At 47.9% G+C, this 13484-nt stretch overlaps 1 protein-coding gene across 5 annotated transcripts in view; it reads right to left on the bottom strand.

The window, feature by feature from the left end:
- Nucleotides 1–8494, bottom strand: part of ZMIZ1 (zinc finger MIZ-type containing 1) — a 430047-nt gene extending 421553 nt beyond the window's left edge. For all 5 annotated transcript variants that reach the window (XM_063307691.1, XM_063307693.1, XM_063307694.1 and 2 more), the window contains exon 1: nucleotides 8113–8494. The gene's annotated coding sequence lies outside the window, so the exon portion shown is untranslated. The remainder of the gene's footprint in view (nucleotides 1–8112) is intronic.
- Between the last annotated feature and the right edge of the window lie 4990 nt (nucleotides 8495–13484).

Raw genomic sequence — 13484 nt, 5'->3', positions numbered from 1 at the left:
AAGAACTGGTATGAGTAAAATAAACTTGGCAGGAAAGGGTTAGTTGAGTGAGGGATATTCTAATTCTTTTAAATGCTGACTTGCTCAGTTGGGAGTGATTTTATATCTGCTCCAACTTTCTCACTTTTTCTTCCTTCTTTGTTTACTCAGATTGTTTACAGATTACCAAAGGCTGGCTTTGGAATGCAGATCTCAGTCTCCTGCAACTTGTTGCAGTTGCACCACGTTGCTTTTATTAAAATAGTCTTTTTCTTGATTACTCCAGTGTTGGTTTGTAATCTAGAACTACACAACTCCAGTTCTGGGTCTGGTTAAAGGATTAGGGAAGACCTGGAGCCATTTATTTAAAAGTTTATTCTGGGGAAGGGGCTGGGGTTCCTGGCTATCCCTTCCAGATTCCAGATGAGTGGGACAGCTCCCTATTCAAAAGCACACGTAGTAGCAATGTGAGTACCTGCTGAGAACCACACCTAAAAACCCTGGAACTTAGGTAAAGGGGGTGTGAGAAGGGAGGGTTCTGGCAGGCTGGTGTAGTATGGGTGTTAGTGATAGCCCTCACAAAGAACCAGCAACCTGGGTTGCTACAAGTCTGCACAGAAGAATCTAATATTCCCCATGAACCAATCAAGGCTTCTTTGGCAAGCCAAGGTTTGCCCTTACTTATGGCATGGATGTTACTTCATAACAGCCAGGAAATGAATGGGTAATTCAGGCCCACTTTCCCTAAAAGCAAGGGAGCTCAACTGAAGAGTAGGCAGGAGACTAGCCCACAATCTGGGATAACTACCACCATTTAAATGCTTAGCATTGAGTTATAAGAATCAAAACAGTGTAGCTTCAGGTGTATGGCAAGATGAAGAAAAGCACAAGGGCCAGACCTTGAAATCCTACATTCCTCCCCCGCCCCAAGAAATCACACACACGCCTTGAGTTCTGTGAAAGCATATACCTGGGTTTTTATGAGTTTCATGTCTGTTATTTTAATGTTGGAGTTATTTTAATCTTGGTGCTAACTTCTGGAAGCCCTTGTTGATTATAGCGGTATCCAAACCAAACGTCACCTCAAGAAAACTCAGGCTTCTTCGCTCGATACTTTTAGATAACTTGCAAAGCCATCTTTATTTGCCTTGAATATCAAAGTTCTCCTATAAGATGATATACAATTGGCATTGGGACATGTGGAGAGAAACTTTGTGCAAAGGTGCACACCAGGCTGTCTTCTCCAGTGTCCCTGGAAGAAAGTCTTTAAAGCTGTTTCAGAAAGCATTCACATTTCTCAGCGCACTCTCTGGGAGCACTGAAATCCACAGCTTTCTCCTCTCCTCTTAAAACAGAAGGCATTACTGACACTCACACAGCAGTCACTCAGCTTCTGCAACCAGGAAAAGCAGCTAAAAGCAGCTGTTACAAAGAAGAATGGTCTTCCTAGAGTTTTCTTTGCAATCTTGGCCAGCCAGCTGAAGGCTCAGTTACGCAACCAGACTTATTAGTGGCAGGATATGATCATGCTGCCTTCTGGTCAACTTAGCCCTATGGCTGGGCGGTGGGTCACATTACATACAGGTAGTGCCATGACTGGACTTGCTTTCTGGAAGTCGGCCTACTGGACGTGGTCTAGCAGCTCTAAGCCAAAAGCTTATGCAGCAGGATCAAATTGCGATTGCTGTACACAGAAATGTCTTGCCAAAGACCAACGCCACAGTCAAACTCAGGATGAGGTGACTGAATACTTCAGTGGCCACAAGATGGATCAGTCATGAGTACACAAATCCAGGGTTTGAACAGGGTGATTCAACAACCAGCGAGCATCAGCTTCTACTTCATCGGCTCTACCATCTAGCTGACCTTGGCTGATCCTTTCCCCAAACTAAGCAGATCAGAGCTGATTAGTACTTGGATGGGAGGCCATCAGAAAATCCCAAAGTTTAGGCTAGACTAGGAAGTCCCCCCTCAAAAAAAAAAAAAAAAAAAAACATCCCAGAAGAAGGTAACAGTCCATTTCTGTAGTGTGACCAAGAAAATTACATGAACATCATTTGACCTTTCTTAAATCCTGCAAAGCTAATTCATTGGCTTGGTTAAACCTTCAATACCTGAGCAAAACATTTTATCACATAACTTCCGACCCTTTCATTACCAATGATTAAAATTTAAAAACATCACAAATTCTGATTTGATGTCACTGCAAAGTTCTTTCAAAGAATACCTGCTTGGTTTTGATTTATAGCATCTTTTAAGATGCAGGAAGCCTACGTTTCCTAAACCATGATGTAGAAAACTGTAACTAACTTTAGTCCACAACTTATTTTTGGTCTCCACTCCTGTACCAGCTTTGGCACTGATATCCTAATTAAACCAAACACATTCCATGTGGCACTTAAACTGGGGAACTGCAATTTAATGTCAGCTGACTCAACAGAATCAGACCATGGTTTAAATTGATTAGGAAACAGCTTTTAAACCACAAGGCATATTTCAGTTCTAACAACTATAGTTTAAAAAACAAACCCAGGCAGAAGAACATCTAAAAATCATGGTCTGCTTATTCCTAGTTGAATTAAGGTGTTATACTTATATTAATTTAGACCTAAAGTAATAAACATATTTCAAGTTCTGAGATAAAGCTTATGACTAGAAAGGGAGTGACCAAGCGCCTACTCCAGACTGTGGGCAGTTGACCTGCATTAGAAGAACCTCAGAAGAGGACTGCCTTGGTGGGCTTCCTAGATGCCTCTGGTGGCTACCTTATGAGACAGAATGCTAGATAGGTGAGCCTTGGCATGATTCAGCAGAGCTCTTATCATGTTCTCAAACAGAGAAATTCATCATTGAAGGAATTTACATCATGTGTGCAACAACATTGTTCCACAAAAGATGGTGATGCATAGGACATTTTATTTACCTAATAAGGTTATCGAGATCCAAAATGTTTCAACCCTCAAATATCATCATAAAATTTGTTCACTCATATATAACATTCCTACTAGAATTTAGAAGGCAATCATCTCTCGGCAAAAAAGCCACTCAGAGACTTGTGATAATAAATGTTTTAGACTTTTAGGTGTCCCCAAGACTCTTGGTGAGTGCCAACTTCTATAAGAATCAAAAACTTTGGTCATCTGCTACAAACACTCAATTAAAAAGTACATTAGCATGTGAATGATACAATTCCAATTAAGAAAAAAAACCCTAGTCACCTAAAATGATTTTTCAAACATACTTGAAAAGGTGGGCTATATTTTAAGAACCATGGAAAATATGTCTGGGACCTAGGAAACTTGTATGATACTAGGAATCATATATTAGAGGCCAAAACTTTCCTGGATTAGAGAACTTGACAATTGCAAAATAATACAAAATAGCTCCAATTTGAACAAAACAAAGGGGTAACCAGTTCAACTTGAAGGTGATGTTGCAGTGAAATTGCTAGACAAATTATGGTTTCCCACTACTTACATAGCTTAACATAGTTATCCAGGCTCAAATGATGTACTAAAACATAGACCATGATTCACAAAACAAGTGGGATTCCCCTGCCATGCTAAGCCAAAATCAAACAAACCACATTATGACTTGGTGCGGGAGTGCAAATATACAGTCTACTGGCCACATACAACTCATCAGCACCTTTTTCGTGACCTACAGTTGTCCCAGAGTCAATGAGGCCAAAACCAGTGTTTTTTCCTCCCCAGTTTGGAAAGAGTTTAAAAGGCTAAAATGGTCATCTGGGAAGGACCTGGGGACTCAGATGGATGCTTAGGCCTTACAGCAGTGTTTCTCAACCTTGGCAACTTTAAGATGTGTGGACTTCAGCTCCCACAATTTCCAGCACGCTGGCTGGGGAATTCAGGGAGTTGAAGTCCACACATCCTAAAGTTGCTAAGGTTGAGAAACACTGCCTTACAGATACTCCCAGGACCATCTTAATGGTTACAAAGACTGAAGGTTCTCAGATACTGGGATTCTGGTCTTGTCCACTTCCAGAGAGCAGCTCTTGGTACAAAGCCTGGTGTGGCCCTTAAACTCATCCAAGTTCTGCACCTCTAGCTTAGTGCACTATTAGCCCAGCCATATTTGAAGCAAATATGAAACCTGCGTAAAATATTAGCTCCTTTTCCAGAGTAGTTCTACTACTACAATTTCTCTTTGCTCCTCATATGGACACCTTGAGCTGGGACTGAGAACTAAGTAGAGTAAATTTAGAAAGGACACTAAAGCAAGGGCAAGTAAAAAGCACTAACAATTCTGAGTGGAAACATGTGCAAGATTATTTTATTACTTAAGATTCTCAAGTAACCTTGCTTAGAAAAATGCCAAGCAAATCCATAGAAACAATTAAGCTTTTCCATCAGTAGACAGTTCCAGACTTCTGGATTAGCATGCCACAGTATAAGTATTTATTTTTATTCAGTTATTTACTTCCTAGCAAGTGAGCTGTGCTTAATTTCACTCAATTATAACACATCTTTATTGCCAAAGCAGCAACAGCACTGTTTCACAGACAATGCAGCTAATTATGATTATTAATCTTTTTTTCACACCATCTTTGATCTTGCCCAAAGTTTAAGGGGCCACAAATACTGTCAAACCATGAACTGTCCTTCCAAGTTTCTTCAACAAGTGTAATGTTAAATTCTATTTTTCTACAACGAAAGCAAATTCATCTTTTGATTCCAAACTATTTAAAAAATGTTGTCTTTGTTTTAAGGAGAAATCCAGATTTGGAAGCGAGCACGTAAATCCTACAGAGCTTTCAAAAAAGTGAGAAAATCCAGGTCAACTTCTACATTTCAAGTCACTAGATGATCTATATCACAATTAGGCTGAAAATCAGCATTCTGAAGCTTTACTAGTAGCAGAAGGTTACACAGAAAACTTTTTGAAAGCTACCTCTTGAAAATGTGTTAATTACTCTCAATATACATATACAATTTCTTTCGCAGGCAATGAAGTCTTCAACTTCCATTGGCTTTTTTAATATTACTATTAGGCCTTTTCAAGAGATGTGCATTTTGCAAAGCTGCTTTAAAAAGTAGTTACTACTACAACCCTTTCTGTATCCTTCATAGTCCCAAAAAATGTGGAGGAAGACAGCCTCAACCAAGTGCACTTAACCACCCACATGTTCCATTGCAAGACCTTGCTTTCAATGTGCCTTTTGTTTGATGGCTGGTGTTTCAACATCTTCAGGTTAAACAGAAAAAGGTCACCCCTCGTCTTCTGGCATTCATAAACCTGAATCAGGCCCTGCCAAAGGATGATTGATGTTGAAGGTAATTTGCCTTGATCAAAAGAGATGGGTGGGGGAAGAGAGAGAAGTTGAAGCAAGAACCAACATTGCGAGATGAATCTCAAATTGCAGGAGAACAATCATGCCAGGGTTTGCAGCTAGAGTCCTCTTGCAAGTGTTTTCCTTAGTTATATGTAGCTCTGTGAACATGAAGATTTAGAGTTCGAAAACACTTCTTCCATCCACTCAATACAAGTCTACGAGGCTTAGTGATCCAGCTTCGGTGCCTTTAAAAAGCCACCTGTCACACAAATGTATGATAATCTTGTGTAGCTTTTTCCAAAAAGGGAAAGCCTGCATTTTCATCACACAAATAGGACAACATTTTCCTTCCATAAGATAATGAACTTTTAAAACCGGCCCGGTCACCTCTTTGTGAGGTCTGTCGGTGTAACCGTTTGCTCTACTGGCCGCTTCCAGGCGTTTTGCACTCAGAAGATCTCTGTGGACGTTTACAAGCCTGCATTAGCTTCCAGCAGTCCCTAAGCCAAGCTTTTAAGACCTGACTTCTGCTTAATTTATTACCCTCATTGCTTTAGTTCCAAGGCAGGCCACAATATTGCTTTTATCTCGTTAGGCTCATTCTGTGAGAAAATACAGCGGTTTACAGATGGACAAAGGCCAAAAAAGTGTAATCTAATCCAGCAAGTGAGTGGCTGGGCTCCCACTTCAACCTTAGTCTGACTCTGACCCTTTTAGAGGCTACACCCAACTGCCCCCCCCGCCGTTCTTCCAATAATCTTCTCTTGCAAAATGCCCCCCCATGCCAGCATATAATCATTCCATCTTTGCCGAGGCTCCGTCATTAACCTTTCCAGTTTCTAAAGCCAAGACCCCATATTGCAGGTCCAGCATTCCTCCAAATTCTTCCCCCCCATCCCCGCCTCTCAAGGCAGAGTTGTAACTCAAAGCCTTTTGCCCTTTCAAAGGGTCTCAGTCCCACCGCCCGAGAGGCATCCAGTTCCTATTCACCATTTCTAAAAAGCCATTTCATCTTAGAAAGAAAGCCCAGTCCATTTGCAGGCATTCACGGCCCCTTCAATTCTATTTCTGCTCTCTTACTGTCTCTTGGAAACCTTTCAGAGGGCATTTGTTCAACCTGCCAAGTTAAATCCTTCACTCTCATGTCAGGGGGGGGGGGGGAGGGAGGGAGGGAGGGGGGGGAGAGCTCCCTCCGAACACCCAGTGTCACATTTGAGCTTGTTCACACAGTTCTTCTGGCCCCAGAACATCCTTGAGAGATCAGATCAGCAATTCAAGCCTTGTGTATGTATATATATAGGAGTCATATGCATACAGATGCATATGCATACACACAAGCACGCACACACATACACACACACACACCGGAGTGTAGAATAAACAACTCCCATTGATGACAGGGGATCTGAGACTGCAAAACCCAGCTCCTGTCTCAATTCTCTCTGTGACTCCAGGGCCAGTGACCAAGTCAAACATCCTACTGTATGGGCTAGGCTAGGCTGATCTCCCCCCACCCTTTCTTAGGCAAATGCTTAATTATGCTTCTAATTAAAGAGGAAGGGGAGGTCCTTGGGCTTATTTTGGAAAAAGTTAGTTCTGGAATGGAAGCCTTATTCACACGTGCCTCCAGCAGACACACGCCTCCAAAAGTTTGCAAGGCATAGGAAAGGAACGCCTTGGATTTCTTCTTTTCTCCTCCTTTCTCTAAATCAGAAAGGAGACTTTCTCGGCATAAGGTCAAGGCAGGAACTCCCAGACCAGAGGGGCTCCTATTTTAACTGCTTGCGTTGCAAGCGTCTTTCAAGTGCTCGCCTGCTTTTTTATTTTACTTGTGAGCATTCCAGCCAGACGGACACCACCACCACCCCATTTTACGAAGGCAGACCCCCCTTTTCCTCCACTCCCCCTTCTCCTGGCTTCCTGGACAGATGCACGAAGGGAGGGGGGAGCTTGCTAGCGAGGCCTCCAGTCCCAACTGGCGAGCAGAAGGCGTTCTCCCCTCGGTCCGACTTCCCAGCACCTTCCCCGCCTCCGGCATCCCCCTTCTCGGGCACAAACTCTCCTTCGCATCCGCCGATTCCGCTTCGGGGCTCAGGCAAATCGGAAAGGCATCGCCTTTTAGGAAGCACTTGGCAAAAGTGGAACGCCGGCCAGGAGACGGGAGAAAGCGCGGGGGGGGGGGGGAGCCAGGAAGAGCAAGGGAAAGCACGCACACACACTCACGCCAGCCGAGCAGAAGCTCCCCGGATTTATTTTTAAACCTCCTTTGTTTTTATGGTGCAACCTAGTTGCTCCGGCATGCCCCCCCTCCCCACTTCCTTGCCGAGGCAACATTGTTTCTGCTCCTCAAACTTCGGACACACAAAAAACATCTTTTGCTGATCAATCACATTACGCAGATTTCTTTTTTTTTTCCCTTTTGCACGCCTCCCCCCCTCCCCGGTTCGGATTTTATAGGGGAAAATAAAACACCTGGTTCTTCCACCGTTCTTCTCCCCTTGCCGTCGCAGGAAAAGCAAGTTATTAATCTCGCAGGCCAATTAATTAAGCGCATCCCCTTTTCCCCTCCCCCCGGGAGCTCCCGGGGTCCCCCCCCCCGCCCGGCGACACCGAAAGGCACCCCGGCCCCTTTAAGAAGTCTTCACACCCTTCGGCTGGCTGGCACTCACTCGAGCCCCCCGTTTTGCAGCCCGGCCGCCAAACCATTCCTCGCCAGCTCCATCCACCGCCTGCCCACTCGCTCCGCTCCGCTCCCTGGACTTCCATTGTCTCTCCAGCCGCGGCCGGAGGCCCCCAGCGGAAGGCGCCGGGCACGGGCGGCGAGCGAGGCGCAAACTTACCTACGGCGCGGGGACGGAGCGGGGGAAGGAAACGGGCACGGCTCGCCAGCGGGGAAAATGCATACGGAAGCAGGCAGGCAGCGCAACAATCGAAAGGACGAGGATAATCATCAGAATAAATCAAAAGCGAAATAGTCCTTCTCTCCTGCGGATTGCAGGTCGCGGTCCGGCGGCTCCGGAAAGGTGAAGTTTTTGTGGGTGTGCGGGGCTTGCAATCGCTCTTATGGCGTGCTTTTCTAGGAGGAAAAAAATAAAAACAAAAAAAAAACACCAACCCCAACCCTCTCCCAGACGGGGAAAAGGAGCACAGTGTTAGTAGAAGAATAAGTGAATCAACTCGCAGAGAGCACAGCAAGTTGAAGTGTCAAATTACATTGGCTATTTTATTACCAAAGGGCCCCGCTTCTGGCTGTTGGCAAAATCTGTCCCAGATTCCTATCTGAAAGGGAGCTCGAAAGACGCCTTCCGGTCGCTCGCTCGCTCGCTCCCTCCCCCGCCCCGCTCCCCACTTCGCTTCCACTCCACCTTCTGACCACCGAAAGTTACAATCTTGAAAAGCCAAGTTGAACAACGCAAATAATTGTCTTTCGATCCCTTCCCCCCTCCCCCCACCCGCATCAAAGGGAAGAACTTCCTGTCTGGAGAAAGCAGCCGAGCGCGACTGGGCCCGCTTATTGATAAAAATTAACCGGAGGAGGAGGAGGAGGAGGGGGATCCCCACCCCACGACGCCTTTGGCACTTTCTCCTCCGCCGTTCTCTGCAGGGGGAACCCCCCTCCTTTACACACACTCACGGGTCGCTCGCGTGCAAAAGAGCTGCGTTTGGAAAGTCGGCGCTGCCTTCCGTCTGCACGCTTATTGTTTGGAATTCGGGGTAGAGCGCAGCGCCCCGGGAAGGGGTTTGGAGACAGGCCTTTCACTTGCCTTCGGAGCTGGACCGGCCGCCCACCAGCCAGACCCCTGCCCGGTCCCTCGCGCCTGCTCTCGGGCACGGCCGGATCCGGCTTCCTCTGCTGATCACGCAGACCAGATGCGAGCCGAGCCTCTCCCCACTCCGCCATTCAGAGGGGGTTTGCTCCCAGGTAAGCGGTGCAGCCCCCCATCCTCTACCTGTTTGGAGGCGAAGCCTGCCGGAGCCCCGTGCGGCTTACTTCGGAGTAAAGCCGGTACCCCTGGAGCTTATTAAAGGGCTCAGAGACGAAATCAAAAGCGGGCTGGCAGAAAAGCTTTGTCTTGCATTAGTTTTGTCTTTATTTTTACTAGCTTTGTCTTTATTTTTTTTTACGCGAGGCACGGATGAAGGCTCTCCGACCGCTCGGGCGCCCGAGTCCGAAAGCTGCCCGAGGGGGAGTCCCAATCCTGCGTAACGCCCGAGAGCTTCTCAAAAGGAGGACGGGCCAAAATTGAAGGGAGGGGCTCCTGCTCGACGGAGGAGGGGCGGCGGGCGTGGATTGAAACCGCCCACCTCCGCCGGGGAGACCGCTGCTCTGTTTTCATTGAACGGCCTTTTTTTTTTAAAGGACTTCTTCATTTCCCACCCACCCCCTAATCGAAGGGAGCGACTGCAGCCTCCCCGCCTTTTCCTCCGCCTTCCCAACGAGCCTTCCTCGGGGGAGCGAAAGTCGGGCTCGGCGGCGGCGCTCACCGCCCGGCCTGCCCTTTTTGCCCGGATCGGGCTGCTGACTTGAGACCCAGAAGTCGGTCAATCCCGAGATTGCGTTGCTCAGGCCAACTATACGATCCTGTCGGGCAAAGGGGGGTGAGAGAGAATGGAGCCTCAAAATCTCAAGAGGAGCGAACGCGATCCGCGGAAGAGGCTCCGATTTGAAAATGTCAGGGCTCCAATTTAAATAAAATTTTAAAAAGGCAATCCGGGCGCCTCCAGATGCTTCTCCCCCTCCCTCCCTCCCTCCCTCCCGTTTCCAGGCCAATCGCTCTCATTGCAGCTTGAACGGAGCCACCGACGCGATGGGGGCCGGATTACGATATTTAATTCCAACCCAGTTCCAGCGCTTCTCCGCCTTCCTCGTTTTGTGTGTGTGTGTGTGTGGGGGGGAACAGCAGCCGATTTTCCATCTTAAAAAAAGAGAAAGAAAGAAAAAGGCGGGGGAGGCGGGGAAAACCTTTTCGGGTCTGCCGGCGGGGCGCACGTCTTCGGCAGCGAAATCTCCGCCAGGGCGCCCGCCCGCCTGCTCTCGAGGAGCCTTCCTCCATTCCGCGTCTCCCCCATCAGGCGGCAGACCCCCGGCACCCTAAGGGGCACAGGTTGGGGATCTTCGAGCACCGGGGCGAAAAGAGCCGGGGAGGCAACGCGACGCCTTGGGGTGGCCCGGAGGTGTCCGAGGGCCCCCAGGGGGGCTCGCATCCCGTCCCCACCCACCCATCTTCGGCCAGAAAAATGACCCTCGGGCAGCCCTGCGCGGCAGTTCTTGCTCGCCGAAACCGCGGGGGGGGGGGGCGCGACCTTGCTACGCTGGTTACATTTCACAAGCCAAGCCTCTTTCCAGCCGCTCCCCCCGCGGTCCAGCAGAATCCCGCCTGGATGTGCATCTCGCTCTCGATGCTTGAGAAGTCGGACATAGGGTTTATTCCGAAGGAGGCGACGACGCAGGGCGATCCGCGACTGGCACCGCCGACCAGCGCGTGTCCGGCGGTCACAGAAATTCATCGAGAGCCCTAACTAGTCTTACTCACGGCCTGACGCTCACGAGGCTTAGCCACAATTAAATACGCAAAGGCTTGCAAAGATTCTGTTAAGGGGGACCCCGACCCCGCCCGTGATTCGGGACCACTTCCAAGAAAGCAGGGATGAGCCGGGCCAGCGCGCGCACACGCACTCCGGGTTTCTCTGGCTCTAAGAATCGCCTCTTTCTGCGGGGATCGCAAAGGACACGGGTCAGTCCCCACAAGGGACTCGCGTAATATTTGAATGCTTAAGCACCATCCTTATGTGACCCTCACGGTCCTACCCCGTTCCCACGCTTTTGCATCTCAAGTGCTTTTTTCCGCCAGCACCCAGGGTCCTCGGGACTGGATTTTCAAGCCACCCTGCCTCGCGACTACGCCTAGGAGAGGATATTAAGAGCTCAGTTCGGAACTGCAAGCGCCCCCTTCTCGTCGGGGAGCCGAGGAGGAGAGCTGTCCTTGCTAGGTGCCGAGGCTCCGCTCCAGGAGTTGGAACGCTCCGGCTTCCGCGTTTTGCAGCCAGCCGCCGTGTCAGATGGAGAGCTGAATAACAAAGGCAAGTTTGAGAGCAGCCGCAGCAGCAGGAGCAGCAGCAGCAGCGTTGGCTGAGTGACGTCAGGGAACAATGCCCGTGCCAGCAGCTTTCCCTCCTCGACATGTGCGCGCGCGCACAGCGCTGCGGCTGCTTCTGGGGCGCCGGAGCCGGACTGTACTCTCGGCCGTTCAGGTCCTTAAAGGGACACTCGCCTTTTATGCTCCTCGGGGCTACCCCCCCAAAAAAGGGGATTTGATGCAGCCTTAACTGGCTTTTCATTAGTGCTTCAGCGACCGGCTTCGCTGAAAAGGCCAGTTTTTTTCTTTACCCAGCCACTCTTACAAAACACCGTAATCGAACTTGCACGCTGGTTCCCTGCTATCTGTTTGATCTTCCAGTTGCTACTGAAGGCCATTTCAGATGCTCCGTGAATAAAAGCTTGCAGTGGTATTGCAATGAAAAGGAGTGAAGCCGCCCCCTCCCCCCAAGGTGCAACTCCCTCTCTCCCTATTTACAGTGAGCCCACAACTGGATGGGTGGACTCCAGAAAATCCCAGGGTGGTGGACTAGATGGAGAATTGAAAAACAACAAAACGTTGGCGCTTGCCAAAAAACCTGTATGATTGCATCCATGAAGTCATCAGGAGGCAATTCCACCTGAAAGAGATTTAACCTGACCCAATAACTTGATGCAAATTGCAACACACCAAGATTTATGTGCTCAGCACTAAGTCCCATTGGGTCCCAGGTACGTGTCATTAAACACTAGAACCAGAAAAAAGCTATTACAAACAGTATGCAAATAAATATGCAAATTCTCACCATCATTGTGGCTTATCAGTCTATATCAGCTTCTTGTAAGAGGAACAAAGTCCCACTTTAATTTCAAAATCATTTTGCATTAAAAACATGTAACAGGATACATGAGACACACACATTTTACACCCCCTAGACTTCCAATAAATAAAATAAACACACTCAGTCCAACTGTAGATGTCCTCTACAAAAAAGACATAGAGCTGAGTTAAAGCTTTTGCCAAATCCCACTTCCTTCTTGATGCCTCTTTAGAAGCTACCATAACAGGGTTGCATAGACTGTGGTCCCTATGTTGTTTTCCCCAATTGCTTCCTTTCAGGACCATCACATATGCAACATCCCAAGGCCTTTTGGTACTGACACCTCTTGATGGCAACTCTTGGTGACACCTCCCCAGCACTCCTTTGTACATACAGCTGCCCACATCTTGAGTGGACTGAAGTTCACTGAAGAAGCATCAGCAAGATACCTTCTTGGTAATCTCCTCTTGAAAAGGATACTAGCATGGCCTATGCCACTTGTGCACTTTACAACCAGTCTTCCTTGGGGCTTCGTCACCCACTACCACCCAGCAGTCCCTTCTACTGTCTTCAAGGACTGTGTGGTGCTTGGGATTGATTCCGGAAATATGCTTGAGAGTGCATGGAGGCTTTAACTGTAGTTTTTGGTAAGTCCTTAAACCAAACGTATCTTCTCCTAGGGTCACATGGCAGTTGCAAAGACAGCTGTACAATCCTGGGAGAAGACACGTCTACTTTAAGGAATCCCAGAGAAGAGCACCCATTCAAGCCCACTGTGTGCTCTGAAGCACCTTTTTGGAGTTGTGTTCACTCTGCGGCTGTAAGGTCTTCTTGCTCCCATTGCTGATTGAGATTGGGCCCTGGCAAGCCCAGAGTTTGCACAACAAGTACAGCAGATGAAGGTGACACATGGTATTCCCAGTCACTTGTTCATGACTAGAAATCCACGGTTGGTGACAAGCTGTTTTGAAGATGTCTCCATGGCTGATAAAACTGATCCTGCCTCATTCTTCAAACCTTGTTTTTCATCTACTCTTCAAGCTTCTGACCTGGGATCTCTGTGACTTAGCTTCTCTATCTCCAGAATCAGCCTTAATCCCAGTAAAACAAACAAACAAACCCTTTACTTCCGAGGCCACCCCATTCTAACTATCCCCACTGCTGATACTTACCCAACAGCCTCCTTGTAGAACTCTCTTGATGACATTTATAGTCGAGGCATGGTCTCCAAAATGAAGGGTAAAGCCTTCCTCTGGTCAAGCTGGACTCTTGGCCAGTTCATGGACATGTGAATGTAGCGTCCTTGGCAAAATTG

The sequence above is a fragment of the Candoia aspera genome, chromosome 6, assembly GCF_035149785.1.
Source record: "Candoia aspera isolate rCanAsp1 chromosome 6, rCanAsp1.hap2, whole genome shotgun sequence".
In the NCBI taxonomy this organism is placed as follows: domain Eukaryota; kingdom Metazoa; phylum Chordata; class Lepidosauria; order Squamata; family Boidae; genus Candoia; species Candoia aspera.
The sequence above is the reverse complement of the archived record's forward strand: the minus strand, read 5'-3'. Positions and strand labels throughout refer to the sequence as shown.